The sequence below is a fragment of the Kogia breviceps genome, chromosome 10 (genome assembly GCF_026419965.1).
Source record: "Kogia breviceps isolate mKogBre1 chromosome 10, mKogBre1 haplotype 1, whole genome shotgun sequence".
NCBI classification, from domain to species: domain Eukaryota; kingdom Metazoa; phylum Chordata; class Mammalia; order Artiodactyla; family Physeteridae; genus Kogia; species Kogia breviceps.
The window spans coordinates 69,719,455-69,734,912 of record NC_081319.1 but is presented as its reverse complement, the minus strand read 5'-3'; the positions used below and the strand labels follow the sequence as shown (position 1 = coordinate 69,734,912).

At 40.4% G+C, this 15,458-nt stretch overlaps 1 long non-coding RNA gene, 1 other non-coding gene and 1 pseudogene across 3 annotated transcripts in view; 1 reads left to right on the top strand and 2 right to left on the bottom strand.

Moving 5' to 3' along the window:
* LOC136792007 (uncharacterized) overlaps nt 1-15,458 on the bottom strand; it is a 125,922-nt gene that overhangs the window by 25,693 nt on the left and 84,771 nt on the right. The window lies entirely within an intron of this gene.
* On the top strand, nt 4,931-5,468 carry LOC131763814 (sigma intracellular receptor 2 pseudogene; annotated as a pseudogene).
* On the bottom strand, nt 11,652-11,724 carry TRNAA-UGC (transfer RNA alanine (anticodon UGC)). The gene has a single exon. It is a non-coding gene; the product is annotated as a tRNA-Ala (tRNA).

The following is a 15,458-nucleotide window of genomic DNA, read 5'->3' as shown; positions in this document are numbered from 1 at the left end:
CATTTGCAGCAACATGATGGACAAAGAGACTGTCATACTGAGTGAAGTAAGTCGGACGGAGAAAGACAAATACCACATGATATCACTTATATGCAGAATCTAAAAAGAAATGATACAAAACAGAAACAGAATCACAAAATTAAAGAAGGAACTTATGGTTACTGGGGGGAAGAGTGGGGGAAAGGGATAGTTAGGGAGTTTGGGATTGATATGTACACACTGCTTTACTTAAAATGGATAACCAACAAGTACCTACTGTATTGCACAGGGAACTCTACTCCATATTATGTAACAACCTAAATGGGAAAAGAATTTGAAAACGAATAGATACATGTATAACTGAAACACTTTGCTGTACACCCAAAACTACCACAACACTGTTAATCAACTATACTCCAATATAAAATACAAAGTTAAAAAAAATTTTTTTAATGAAAAGATATATTGTGCTCATGGATTAGAAGGATTAATATTGTTAAAGTGACGATACTCCTTAAGGCAATCTACAAATTCAATGCAATTCCTATCACAATATCAATGGCATTTTCATAGAACTATAATAAATAATTCTAAAATTTGTATGGAAACACAAAAGATCCTGAGTGGCCAAAACAATCTTGAGAAAGAATAACAGAGCTGGAGGTATTATGCTCCCTGATTTTAAACTATACTACAAAGAGCTACTACAGTAATCAAAACAGTATGGTAATGGTACAAAAAAACATAGATCGATGGAACAGAATAGAGAGCCCAGATGAACCCACACTTACAAGGGCAATTAATCTATGACAAAGGAACCAAGAATATACAATGGGGAAAAGAGAGCTTCTTCAATAAATGGTGTTGGGAAACTGGACAGCTACATGCAAAATAATCAGAATCAAACTGGAGGATGTGGAGATAAGGGAACCCTTGTGCACTATTGGTGGGAATGTAAATTAGTGCAGCCACTATGGAAAACAGTATGGAGGTTCCTCAAAAAATTAAAAATAGAACTAACATACAATCCAGCAATTACACTTCTGGGTATTTTTCCAAAGAAAATAAAAACAATAATTCAAAAAGATACACATGCACCCCTATGTTCACTGCAGCATTATTTAAAACTGCCAAGATATGGAGCAACCTAAGTGTCTATCAATGGATAACTGGATAAAGAAGATGTGGGGTCTGTGTGTGTATATGGAATATTTTATCAGCCATAAAAAAGAATGAAATCTTGCCATCTACAACAATATGGATGGGCCTAGAAGATACTATGCCAAGTGAAATAAGTCAGACAGAGAAAGGCAAACATTGTACGGTTTCATTTACATGTGGAATCTAGAAAACAAAACAGATGAACAAATATAATACAACAGAAACAGAATCATAGATACAGAAAAAAAAAGGTGCTTGCCAGAGGGGAGAGGGTGGGGGATGAGTGAAATAGGCGAGAGAAATTAAGAGGTACAAACTTCCAGTTTCAAAATAAATGAGTCATGGGGATGAAATGATGGAATATAGTCAATAATAATGTAATGTCTTTGTATGGTGATAGATGGTAACTAGACTAATCATTTTATAATTCACAGAAATATCAAATCATTATGTTGTAGTGTTGTAGGTCAAGTATACTTCAAAGAACAAATAAACTCATAGAAAAAAAAATGGAGGCAAGAAGTCAGTAGGCCAGTATATTCAAAGTGCTCAAATTAAAAAGTCAACCAGGGGCTTCCCTGGTGGTGCAGTTCTTGAGAGTCCGCCTGCCGATGCAGGGGACACGGGTTCATGCCCCGGTCCAGGAGGATCCCACATGCCATGAAGCGGCTGGGCCCGTGAGTCATGGCCACTGGGCCTGCGCGTCCAGAGCCTGTGCTCTGCAACGGGAGAGGACACAACAGTGAGAGGCCCGCGTACCACCAAAAAAAAAAAAAAAAAAAAAAAAAGAGTCAACCAAAAGTCCTCTAACCAGCAAAACTGTCTTTCAAAAGTGAGGGAGAAATTAAGATATTCCTAGATATACAAAAGCTGAGGAAATTTGTGACCACTAAAAGCTGCTCAAGTGAGACCTCCAAGGTAAAATGAAAGGACCCTAGACAGTACCTCAAAGCCATATGGAGAAATGAATATTTCAATAACGGTAAATACATGGGTAATAATAAAAGCTAGTATTATTCTAAAAATGATTTGTAACTGTACTTTTTGTTTTCTACGTGATTTAAGAGACTAATACATCTAAAGAAAAAAATTATTAATGTAAAAGCATATTACGGTAACTTTGGTTTGTAACTCCAAATCTTGGTTTTCTACATAATTTAGGAAACATACATTTAAAAGAATGATTACTTATGCATTGCATACACAATGTATGAAGATACAATTTTATGAGATCAACAAGTGAAATGGTTGGGGATGGAGCTGTAAAGGACAAGTTTTTGTATGTTACGAACCTGCTATAAATTCAAATTAGAATACTATAACTTTATGTTAAATGTAATCTCTATGGTAACTGGAAAAAATAGCTACAGAATATACAAAGGAGAAATTTAAACATTTCACTAAAAAAAAAAAAATCAACTAAACACGAAAGAAGACAGGAATGCAACCAATGAAGGACAAAAAAGCTATATGACATATAGGAAACAAAAAAACAAATATCACAATAACAGAAGTCTCTCCCTATCGGTAATTACTTTAAATGTAAGTGGATTCAACTCTCCATTCAAAAGACACAGATGGGCAGAATGGATGAATATACATGATCCAAGTATATGCTGCCTACAAGAAACTCACTTGAGATCCAAAACCACAAACATGTTGAAAGTGAAAGAATAAAAAAAATTCCATACAAATTGTAACAAAAATAGGGCAGGAATGTATATACTAACATCAGACACAATAGACTTTAAATCAGAAAAGTTTACAAAACAAAGAAGGACATTGTATAATAAATGTTTCAATACAGCAAGAAACTTTAACAATTACAATGTTTAAGCACCTAATGACCAACCATTAAAATATAGGAAGCAAAAATGGACAGAATTGAAGGGAGAAAGAGACATTTCTATAATAACAGTTGGAGACATCAATACCCCACTTGCAAGAATGGATAGAACAACCAGACAGAAGATAATTAAGGAAATAGAGGACTAGACCTAACAGACATATACAGAACAACACCCTACAATAACATGATATACATTCTTCTCAAGTACACCTGGGGCATTTTCCTAGAGAGAGCATATGATAGGCCACAAATTAAGTCTCAATAGATTTTAAAAAGATAAATGTCTTACAAAGTATCTTCTCTGACCACAATAAGATGAAGTTAGAAATCAAGTACAAAGAAAACTGGAAAGTACACAAAATTGTGGAAATTAATACACTTTAAAAAACAGGAGTCAAAAAATAAATCACAAGGGATATTAGAAATACCTAAAGATAAATGAAAATAAAACACAGCATACTAGGGCTTCCCTGGTGGCGCAGTGGTTTGAGAGTCCGCCTGACGAGGCAGGGGACACGGGTTTGTGCCCTGGTCCCGGAATATCCCACATGCCACGGAGCGGCTGGGCCCATGAGCCATGGCTGCTGAGCCTGTGCGTCCGGAGCCTGTGCTCCGCAACAGGAGAGGCCACAACAGTGAGAGGCCCGTGTATTGCAAACCCCGCCCCCCCAAAAAAAAAAACCAAAACACAGCATACCAAAACTTATGAGACACAGCAAAAGTGGTACTAAGGGGAATTTTTTTTTTTTTTTTTTTTTTGGTCGTGCCACACAGCTTGTGGGATCTTAGGACTGAAGATCAAGGACTGAACCAGGCCCTCAGCAGTGAAAGCGCTGAGTCCTAATCACTGGACCACAAGGGAATTCCCTAAGGGGAAATTTTTTAGCTATAAACACTTACACTAAAAACCAAGAAAGATCTCAAATCAACAACCTAACTTTATAATTTAAGTGACTAGAAAAACACAAACTAAACCCAAAACTAGCAAAAGAGAGGAAATAATAAAGAGTAGATATAGATGAAATGGAGAATAGAAAAATAATACAGAAAATCAATGGAATGATAAGTTAGTTCTTTGAAAATATCAAGAAATTTGCAAAACTTCAGCTAGATAGACTAAAAAAGAGAGAAGACTCAAGTTAGTAAAATAAGAAATTAAAGTGGGGAGATTACTACCAATTCTATAGAAATAAGAGACCACAATGAACAATTATATGCCAGCAGATTGGACAACCTAGAATAAATGGATAAATTTCTAGAAACATACAAGCTACCAAGACTGAATCAGGAAGAAATTGGAGCAGATCAATTACTAGCAAGGAGATTGAATCAGTAAGCAAAAATCTCCCAATGAAGAAAGGCCCAGGACCAGATGGCTTCACTGGTGAATTCTATCAAACATTTAAAGAAAAATTAACATCAATTCTTCTCAAACTCTTCTAAAAAATCAAAGAGGTGGGAACATTCCCAAACTCATTGTCAAACAAGACAACGGTGCCCACCCTCAGCACTCCTACTCAACACAGTATTGAAAGTCCCATCCAGAGCAATTAGGCAAGAAAAATAAGTAAAAGGCATAAGAATCAAAAAGGGGGACTTCCCTGGTGGCCCAGTGGCTAAAACTCCACACTCTCAATGCCGGAGGCCTGGGTTCGATCCCTGGTCAGGGAACTAGATCCCACATGTCACAACTAAGAGTTTGCATGCTACAACTAAAAGATCCCACGTGCCACAACTAAAAGATCCTGCATGTGCAACTAAAGATCCTGTGTGCGGCAATGAAGATCCTGCATGCTGCAACTAAGGCCCAGCACAGCAGAATGAATGGAAAGGAGGGAGGGAGGGAGGGAGGAAGGGAGGAAGGGAGGAAGGGAGGAAGGAAGAGATTGGAAACTATTTAAAAAAAAAAGAGTCTCTCCTCCCGCTCTGCCCAACTGATGGATGATGGGGCCTCTGGGTGCCTGGCATGGCCTGGAGTGGCTGCTGGGTCTCTAATTCCTCTCCTACATCCCCTTCACCCTGCTTGTGGACCTGCAGGCGGTGCTGCCGCGTGATCTCTGAGATCCCCGTGGAACTAAGAAACCTGCGGCAGTGGTAGACTGAGGAGTACAAAGACCCCCTGCTACAGAACCCCCAGGTGTGGTTTAAGTCCTTCCTGTTTTGGGAGCTTGTGTTTCAACTGCCCTTCTTTCCCATTGCAACATACGCCTTCTTCAAAGAAGGCTGCAGGTGGATCCACACCCCTGCAATCATCTACTCGGTTCACACAGTGACAACTCTGATTCTAATCCTCTCCACATTTCTACTCAAGAATTTCTCCAAAGCCAGTTGCTTCAGAGGACAAGGACCTAAGACTTTCCACAAATGACTATTCCTTATATCTGTCTACACCCCCTACTTTCTCATTCCTCTCATACTTCTGCTTTTCATGTTGTGGAACCCCTACTACAAGTCTGAGGAGAAAAGAAAGAAAAAATGAGGAAAAATAACCCTGGGTCCAGTGGAGAGGTGACCACGGGGCAGTTTCCTGTTGTACCCAGTACCAGGAAAATGCTCAGAACCCATATTTTCAGTAGTATTTGAAATACACCAGCAGCAACACACACGACCAAGACACTGGCAGGAAGCCCATCAAACCCTCACCTCCCAAGGGCACTGGCACAAACAGACCAATCACCTGAGGATGAGCAGAGGGGTGTGGGCTAGGTTATAGGGAAATGGTGCCAAAGGCCTCACTGTGTGCCCAAGTGCCATTGCAGGATTACTAAAGGTAGGACCAGACCAGAAACTAGATAAACTTCCAAGCAACACGGCCTACTTGGCATGTTCATGAGTCATGTGACCCACAGTATACATGTGACTAACCCTTTGACTCATGATTCTCTACAGCATATCACTGGGATGTCTCAGGCCATTTTTTTTTTTTTTTTTGCATTACGCGGGCCTCTCACTGTTGTGGCCTCTCCCATTGTGGAGCACAGGCTCCGGACACGCAGGCTCAGCGGCCATGGCTCACGGGCCCAGCCGCTCCACGACATGTGGGATCTTCCCGGACCGGGGCACAAACCCGCGTCCCATGCATCGGCAGGCGGACTCTCAACCACTGCGCCACCAGGGAAGTCCCCCTTCTATTATTTTTTACACACCACCTAACGTAAGTTCCTTTACTCTGAGATCTGGTGTCTCAAACCTGAGCTGGAGGTGTGCCTCCTACTGGATAACTTCATCCTACCTAATAGTTTAATAATTCCTTCCTGTCTTGTTCAGTCAAAGGTAGCAGGTGAGGGGAGCTGGGCATGACAGGTCCAGTGTGTGCATATAGGGTCTCTTCACCTTAGTATTTGATATTCTGCTAACTTTCTCTAAATTCATACTCAAGGCCAACTCAAAAAAAAAAAAAAAAAGACTTGTGAACACATGGAAAATGGTAGACGCTGGTCTTGGTTATTAGTTCCCCATTTTTGCCTGTTTTACTTACAAGCCCTAATGGTCTGATTGTTGGGAGTATCGTCTGACTCATGTGTCTGGTCAAAATAAAGGTAGGTACTGACCAAAAAAAAAGTGGGGGGGGGCTTCCCTGGTGGCGCAGTGGTTAAGGAGCTGCCTGCCAATGCAGGGGACATGGGTTCGAGCCCTGCTCCAGGAAGATCCCACATGCCATGGAGCAACTAAGCCTGTGTGCCACAACTACTGAGCCTGCACTCTAGAGCCCGCAAGCTGCACAAGAGAAGCCACTGCAATGAGAAGCCTGCACAACACAATGAAGAGTAGCCCCCGCTCACCACAACTAGAGAAAGCCCACGCACAGCAGCAAAGACCCAACACAGCCAAAAATAAATTAAATAAAATTAAAATTTTTTAAAAAGCTTTAAAAAATATGCCAAATTTATTTTAAAAAGAAAAGGAAGAAATAAAATTGTCTCTATTTGTAGATGACATGATTTTATATACAGAAAACCCTGAAGACTCCACCAGAAAACTGTTAGAACTAAGAAATAATGTCAGTAAAGTTGCAGGACACAAGATTAACATTAAGAAATCAGTGGTGGGGACTTCCCTGGTGATGCAGGGGTTAAGAATCCACCTGCCAGTGCAGGGGACAGGGGTTCGAGCTGGTCCGGGAAGATCCCACATGCCTCATAGCAACTAAGCCCATGCGCTACAACTAATGAGACTGTGCTCTAGAGCCTGCGAGCCACAACTACTGAACCCACGTGCCACAACTACTGAAGCCTGCACTCCTAGAGCCCATGTTCCGCAATAAGAGAAGCCACCACAGTGAGAAGCCTGCACACCACAGCAAAGAGTAGCCCCTGCTCGCTGCAACTAGAGAAGGCCCACTCACAGCAACAAAGACCCAATGCAGCCAAAAACAAATAAATAAAAATCAGTGGTGTTTCAGTACACTAACAACAAATTATCTGAAAAAGAAATCAAGAAAATAATCCCATTTACAATAGCATCAAAAACAATAAATACTTGGGAATAAATTTAAGCAAGGAAATGAAAAATTTCTATACTGAAAACTATAAGATGTTGATAAAAGAAACTAAAGAAGACACAAATAAATGGAACGGCATGCCATGACTCTGGATTGAAAGAATTAATACTGTTAAAACATCCATACTACCCAAGCCAACTATTCAGTACAATCTCTATCAAGATTCCAATGGCATTTTTTAACAGAAGTTCTAAATTTTATATGGAACCACAAAAGACCCCAAAGAACCAAAACAATCCTGATCAAGAAGGACAAAGCAGGAGGCATCATTCCTGATTTCAAGCTATATTATAAAGCTACAGTCATCAAAACAGTTTGCTGCTGGCATAAAAACAGACACATATACCAATGGAATAGAATTGAGAGCCTATTTATTAGAAAATAAATCCATGCATACACAGTCAACTAGTATTTATTAAGGGAGCCAAGAATACTCAATGGAGAAGACAGTCTCTTCAATACAACGATGGTGGGAAAATTGAACATTCACGCATAAAAGAATAAAACTAGACCCCTATCTCATACCACTCACAAAAATTAACTCAAAATGGATTAAAGACTTAAAATTCTAAGACCAAATGACAAATGCTGGAAAGGGTGTGGAGAAAAGGGAACCCTCCTACACTGTTGGTGGGAATGTAAGTTGGTGCAGCCATTATGGAGAACAGTATGGAGGTTCCTCAAAAATAAAAATAAAAATAGAGTTGCCATATGATCCAGCAATCCCACTCCCGGGCATATACCTGGACGAAACTATAATTCAAAAGATACATACACCCCTATCTTCACAGCAGCACTATTCATGATAGCCAAGACATGGAAGTAACCTAAATGTCCATTGACAGAGGGATGGATAAAGAAGATGAGGTACCTATGAACAATGGAATACTACTCAGCCATAAAAAAGAATGAAATAATGCCATTTGCAGCAACATGAATGTAACTAGAGATTATCATACTAAGTGAAGTAAGTCAGAAAGAGAAAGACAAACACCATATAATATCACTCATATGCAGAATCTAGAATATGACACAAATGAACCTATCTAGGAAACAGAAACAGACTCACAGACATAGAGAACAGACCTGTACTTGCCAAGGGGAAAGGGGGTAAGGGAGGGATGGAGTGGGAGTTTGGGGTTAGCAGATGCAAACTATTATACATAGAATGGATAAACAACAAGGTCCTACTGTATAGCACAGGGGACTATATTTAATATCCTGTGATAAATCATAATGGAAAAGAATATTAAGAAGAATGTAGGGACTTCCCCTGTGGTCCAGTGGTAAAGAATTCACCTTCCAATGCAGGGGACGTGGGTTCAATCCCTGGTTGGGGAACTAAGATCCCACATACTGTGGGGCAACTAAGCCCATGTGTCATAACTAGAGAGAAAACCTGCATGCTGCAACTAGAAAGAAGCCCGAGCAGTGCAATGAAGAGCCCATGCACCACAATGAAAAAGATCCCGCATGCTGCAACTAAGACCTGATACAGCCAAAAAAAATTAATTAAATAAATAAAATAAATATTTTTTTAAATTAATTTTAAAAAATAAAAAGAATGTATATGTGTAACTGAATCACTTTGTTGTACAGCAGAAATTAACAGAATATTGTAAATCAACTATACTTCAATTAAAAAAAAGAAAAGGAATTTAAAACTTAAAAAACAGACTTAAACTGTAAGACTGAAAACCATAAAACTCTTAGAAGAAAATAGGAAAAAAGCTCCTTGACATAGGTCTTGGCAATGATTGTTTGGATGTGACACCTAAAGCAAGTGAAATACATTAAAACAAACAGTGAAACTACAAACTGAAAAGCTTCTGCACAACAAAAGAAATGATCAACAAAATAAAGTGACACTACAGAATCAGAAAAAAATATCTGCAATTCATATATCTGATAAGGGACTAAATCTGAAATATACAAATAACTCACACAACTCAATAGCAAAATCAAAATGAAACAAATACAGTTGACCCTTGAGCAACATGGGCGTTAGGGGCATCAACTCTCCGAGCAGTCAAAAATCCAAGTTTAGGGGCTTCCCTGGTGGCGCAGTGGTTGAGAGTCCGCCTGCTGATGCAGGGGACACGGGTTCGTGCCCCGGTCCAGGAAGATCCCGCATGCCACGGAGTGGCTGGGCCCGTGAGCCATGGCCACTGAGCCTGCGCGTCCGGAGCCTGTGCTCCGCAACTGGAGAGGCCACGGCTGTGAGAGGCCCGCGTACCGCAAAAAAAAAAATCCAAGTTTAACTTTATAGTTGGCCCTCCTTCTCCTCAGTTCCACATCCAAGGATTCAACCAACCACAGATTATGCAGCACTGCATTTACCATTGACAAAAACCCACGCATAAGTGGACCTTTATAGTTCAAACCCGTGTTGTTCAAGGGTCATTATAATCCAATTAAGAAATGGACAAAGGGCATGAATTAACATTTTTCCAAAGAAGATATAAAAATGGCCAACAGGTATAGGAAAAGGTACTCAACATCACTAATCCTCAGAGAAATGCAAATCAAAACAACAAGATATCACTTTATACCTGGTAGAATGGCTAGCAAGGATGCTGGCAAGGATGTGGAGATGCTGGCAAGGAAGTGGAGTAAAGGGAACCCTTGTGCACTGCCAGTGGCATGCTAAATTGGTACAGCCATTATGGAAAAAAATATGGAGGTTGCCCAAAAAATTAAAAATAGAAATACTATATGATTCAGCTATACTATTTCTGGGAATATATCCAAAGGAAATGAAATACTATGTCACAGAGATATCTGCACCCCCATGTTCACTGCAGCATTATTTACAATAGCCAAGACATGTATACAACCTAAGTGTCCATCAACAGATGAATGGATAAAGAAATAGTGGTATATACACAGTGGAATATTATTCAGCCATAAAAAGGAAGGAAATCTTGAGATCTGCAACAACATGGATGGAACTTGAGGGCATTATGCTAAGTGAAGTAAGTCAGTCAGAGAAAGACAAATACTGTATAATCTCACTTATATGTGGAATCTTTAAAAAAAAAAAAAACTCATAGAGAAAAAGATCAGATTTGTGGTTACCAGAGGTTGGGTGTGGGGGAATTGGATGAAAGTGGTCAAAAGGTACAAACTCCCAGTTATAAGATAAATCAGTACTGGGGATGTAATGTACAACTTGATGACTACAGTTAACACTGCTTTATAATATGTGTGGACATTTTTAAAAGAGTAGATCATCACAAGGAAAAACCATTTTTTCCTTTTCTTTAAATCTGTATGGATGATGGACATTAAACTTATTATGGTAATCATTTCACAAGATGTGACAGTCAGTGCTGTACACTTTAAACTTACATAGTGCTGTATGTCGATTATATTTCAATGAAACTGTATGTTGATTACATTTCAATAAAGCTGTCAATTATATTTTCAATAAAAAGTATTTATTTCAACAAAAGAAATAAATAATTTTATTTATTTCTTGAAATTTTATTTCAAGAAAAATTGAGAAAAAGACACTATCCACAGAGTAAAAAGGCAACCCACAGAATGGGAGAAAGTATTTGTAAATCATATATCTGATAAGGAATTAATATCCAGAATATATGGAGAACTCCTAAACTCAACAACAAGAAAATAACTGATTCAAAAATGGACAAAGGACTTGAATAAACATTTCTACATAGATGATACACAAATGGCCAAGAAACACATGAAAATATGCTCAACATCGCTAATCAGAATTAAATGTAAATCAAAACTACAATGAGATATCACCTTAAATCCACTGCAATGGCTACTATCAATAAACAGGAAACAAGTGTCAGAAAGGACATGGAGAAATTGGAAACCTTGTGCACTATCGGTGGGAATGTAAAAGCTACAGCCACTGTGGAAAACAGTGTGGCAGTTCCTCAAAAAATTAAAAGTAGGATTAACATATGATCTAGCAATCCCACTACTGCGTATATACCCAAAAGAACTGAAAGCAGGTTTTTAAGAGATATTTTTACACCCATGTTCACAGTAGCATTACTCACAATAGCTAAAACATGGAAGTAACCCAAGTGTCCATCACTAAATGAATGGATAGGCAAAACGCAGTATATGCATATAAAGGAATTTTTTTTTTTTGGCTGTGCTGCGCGGCTGGTGGGATCTTAGTTCCCCAACCAGGGATTGAACCCGGGCCCCCAGCAGTGCAAGTGCAGAGTCCTAACCACTGGACCACCAGGGAATTCCCCATATAATAGAATATTATTCAGCCTTAAAAAGGAAAGAAATTCTGACACATATGACTATGTGGTTGAACCTTGAGGACATTATGCTAAAAGAACTCAGCCAATCACAAAAAGACAAATACTGTTTGATTCCACTTATGTGACATATCTAGAGTAGTCAAAATCATAAAGGTACAAATTGTATGGTGGTTAGCAGGGGTTGGGACGAGCAGAGAATGGGCAGATGTTGGTTAATGGGCATAAAGTTTCAGATTCACAAGATGAAGATTTATGGGGATGGATGGTAGTGATGGCTGCACAACAATGTGAATGTATTTAAGACCATTAAACTTTACATGTTAAAATGGGTAAGATGGTAAATTTTATGAGTATTCTAACACAATAAAAGAAATGTGGGACTTCCCTGGTGGCACAGTGGTTAAGAATCCTCCTGCCAATGCAGGGGACACGGGTTCGATCCCTGGTCCGGGAAGGTCCCGCGTGCCATGGAGCAATTAAGCCCATGCGCCATAACTACTGAGCCCATGCACCACAACTACTGAAGCCCGCATACCCTAGAGCCCGCATGCCACAACTACTGAACCCACATGCCACAACTACTGAAGCCCGTGCACTCTAGGGCCTGCATGTCGCAGCTACTGAGCCCATGTGCTGCTACTATTGAAGCCCACACGCCTACAGCCTGTGCTCCAAAACAAGAGAAGCCACTACAATGAGAAGCCCACGCACCACAACGAAGAGTAGCCCCTGCTTGCTGCAACTAGAGAAAGCCCGCACACAGCAATGACGACTCAACACAGTCAAAAAAAAAAAAAAAAATTAAGAAAAAGAAATGTGAAATGGAGTGTTTTCCTTAGAAGTACTTCTAGGACCACCCTCCTAGTCAGCAACCAGCAAGCCCCCAAACATTTATGGTCCATCTGGGTACCACTGTTCTATATGCAGGGGATCCTGTGAGAAGGACAGGGCCCTTGTGCTCGAGCAGCTCACAGGCAAGTAGGAAAGGAGGCAAAGGAGATGGTTGGACCATTGCAGAGCATCTGTCGTCTGCTATTCAGACCTACAAAACCTGGAGAACAGAGCAGGAAACCTAATTCTGCCTCCTCAGTGTCCTGCTCATACAGTGTCCCAGCCAGGGCCCACCCCACAGCCAATGTCCAGCCCCACTACATGCACATGGCCCTTCTGCAACAGCATCTGACGTAGGTACCTGCCCTGATGTAGACCCTGCCCTGGGCCCAGTCTGGGTAAGTTTCTCCTGGTGGCAGAATCTTAATTTCTTCCTTGGAGCAGTACCTCCCTCTTTAAAGGAGCTCCAGGCAGAAGTCTGGGGAGTCGGGGGGCTGTTTTTCAGTGATTCACCCACTAGACTGCAGCCTCAAAATCCCCAGAAGTTTCCTTTAGTTAACAAAGCAACTGGACGGATACACCATGTCTAACCTTGTTTACTGCATAGCTACTAGAAAGTATTGAGTTTCAAAGAAACAAGTTTGATGCTTAATTAGAACTACCCCCTGCCCTTATGAATGTAAATTGGTACAGCCACTATGGAGAACAGTATAGAGGTTCCTTAAGAAACTAAAAATAAAGCTACCATGTGATCCAGCAATCCCACTCCTGAGCATATATCCAGAGAAAAACATGGTTGGAAAGGATACATGCATGCCAATGTTCATTGCAACGCTGTTTACAATAGTCAAGACATAGAAGCAACCTAAATGTCCATTGACAGAGGAATGGATAAAGAAGTGGTACACATATACAAAGGAATACTACTCAGCCATTAAAAAGAATGAAATAATGCCATTTGCAGCAACATGCGTGGACCTGGAGATTATCACACTAAGCTAAGTAAGTCAGACAGAGAAAGACAAATATCATATGATATCACTTACATGCAGAATATAAAAAGGTGATATAAATGAACTCATTTACAAAGCAGAAACAGAGTCACAGACTTAGAGAATGAACTTACGGTTACTGGGGGGAAGGGTGGGGGAGAGGGATAGACTGGGAGTTTGGGAATGAGATGTACACACTGCTATATTTAAAATACGTAACTAATAAGGACCTACTGTATAGCACAAGGAATTCGGCTCAATATTCTGTTATAACCTAAATGGGAAAAGAACTTGGAAAAGAATAGACACATGTACATGTATAATTGAATCACTTTGCTGTACACCTGAAACTAACACAACACTGTTAATCAACTACATTCCAATATAAAATAAAAATTTTTTTAAAACAACATAAAAGGTTGGAAAAAAGAACTACCCCTCTTAGAGGGGCATCAGTTCCCAATATTGAGGGGAGACCCACCCCCTTGCTGCCGACCTGGCCTCCCTGCAGACAGCGCTGCTCTGTTGGAGGGGGCTGTTGAATCCTTCTTCCCTCTCTCCTCCACACAGTTTCTGGAAGGGTCTCTAAGCTTCCTCTGAGCCCAGCTGTGGCTTATTAACAGGGGCAGGTGGTAATAAGACTTTACAGTGAAGCATGCACTCTTCAGTTGTTATCAAACATGACAACAAATAAACCAATGCCACCTTCAGGCTGTGAAGCTGGGCCTCAAGAACCAAGTTTTGTGGGATGACCCAAGTTGGCTGTATGATGGCCAGGACCAGATTTCCTGTGGACAGTGCTACACACCTCTGTGCTGCGATTTCACCATCCCGACTCCAAAATGATGCTCCCCCGGAAGGTCCTCGTCAGGGCTTCGAAATTTGAGGAACCCTGAGGCCGAGTGGCAAGAGCATGGGATCAGGTCCAGCTCGGTGTTGAAAGGAAGTGATTTTGGTCAAGTCACCTCTTCCCTCTTGAGACTTCAGTTTCCTCACTTGTAAGACAGCTAATATTTATTTAACTTTTCACATTTTAATTGTGGTTAAAAAAACATAAAATTTATCATCTTAATCATTTTTAAATGTATAATTCAACAGTGTTAAGCATTTTTCCACTGTTGTGCAACCAATCTCCAGAACTTTTTCATTGTGCAAAACTGCAACTCTATACCCACTAACCCAATTCCCCACTCTCCCCTCCTCCCCAGCCCCTGGCAACCACCATTCTACTTTCTATTTCTATAAATTTGACTACTGTAGATTCCCTCATATAAGTAGGATCATGCAGTATTTGTCCCTTTGTGATTGGTTTATTTCACTTAGAAAAATGTCCTCAAGGTTCATCCATGTTGTAGCATATGTCAGAATTTCCTTCCTTTTTAAGGCTGAATAATATTCCTTTGTATGTATATACCATATTTTGTTTATCCATTCAACCACTGATGGACACTTGGGTTGCTTCCACCTTTTGGCTATTGTGAGTAAAATGCTGCTGTGAACGCAAGGGTACAAATATCTCTTTGAGATCCTTCTTTCAGTTCCTTTGGACATAGACCCAGAAGTGAGGTTGCTGGATCATAGGATGATTCTAATTTTTGAAGAACCACCACAGTGTTTTCCATGGAGGCTGCACAATTTTACATTCCCACCAACAGTGAACAAGGGTTCCAATTTCTCTACATCAGGGGTCCCCAGCCCTCAGGCCACAGACCAGTACTGGTCTGTGGCCTGTTAGGAACCAGACCGCAGAGTAGGAGGTGAGTGGCGGGCGAGCGAGCGAAGCTTCATCTGTATTTACAGCCTCTCTCCATCACTCGCATTACTACCTGAGCTCCGCCTCCTGTCAGATCAGCGGTGACATTAGATTCTCTTAGGAGCTCGAACCCTAC